Below are 798 nucleotides of genomic sequence, written 5' to 3'. Positions count from 1 at the left end.
CCCGACCCAGTGATTGAACCCGGGCTTCCCGCATTGTAGGCAGACGCTTTATCGTCTGAGTCATCAGGAAAGTCCATCCTATTACTTAATGATGGTCGCCAAATGGTGAATTTCTGTTTCATTCCTTCATTTATTAGTCGGCATCCTACTGTAAGAGATTTCTCATCTCTCCATTTAATTATTTACATCACTATCGATCATGGATTCTTGTTTTACTCGGTTATAATCTGTTATTATCATTATTTAGCTTGAATCAAATTGGCCCAACTTTGAGGTTAGTCATTTTAACCTGTCAGGGAAGTGCAGAAGAAATCTCCTTCCTCAGCCTAAGGAAAGTGACGGGCCTAAGGATGCACTTCAATGATCGCTTCCGCTCAATTAGCGCAGAATCAAATCCTTGAGTCTCAAGGCCCCCCCAGCTCTCTCTGAGCGTCACCGCACAGACCTCCAGTCCAAGTCTCAGGTCTGAGCGACTCTCGGTCCGCGGGCGCCGCTGCCCAATCCTGGGCTTGCCCCGCCTCATTCGTGAGCCCTGGCCCCGCCTCCCCACGCCGATTGGCCAGGCCGCCAGCCGCCGCGCACTGAAGACCCGGAGAAGCGGAGTTTGTCCGAAGAATGGAGCCCCGCGGCCCTGCTGCGCATGCTCGCGAGGAACCCGCGATTGCGCTCCTAGAGGCTGGCTCTCGGCGGGGCGGCTCGCGCTCCCTACGGCCAGCGGGGCGGAGCGCGCGACACGGGGCTCGTTCCCGAGAGGGCAGGTGGGGGCGGGGGGTGGACACCCGGGTTGCGGTGGCCGGA

The sequence above is a fragment of the Capricornis sumatraensis genome, chromosome 3 (genome assembly GCF_032405125.1).
Source record: "Capricornis sumatraensis isolate serow.1 chromosome 3, serow.2, whole genome shotgun sequence".
NCBI classification, from domain to species: domain Eukaryota; kingdom Metazoa; phylum Chordata; class Mammalia; order Artiodactyla; family Bovidae; genus Capricornis; species Capricornis sumatraensis.
The sequence above is the reverse complement of the archived record's forward strand: the minus strand, read 5'-3'. Positions refer to the sequence as shown.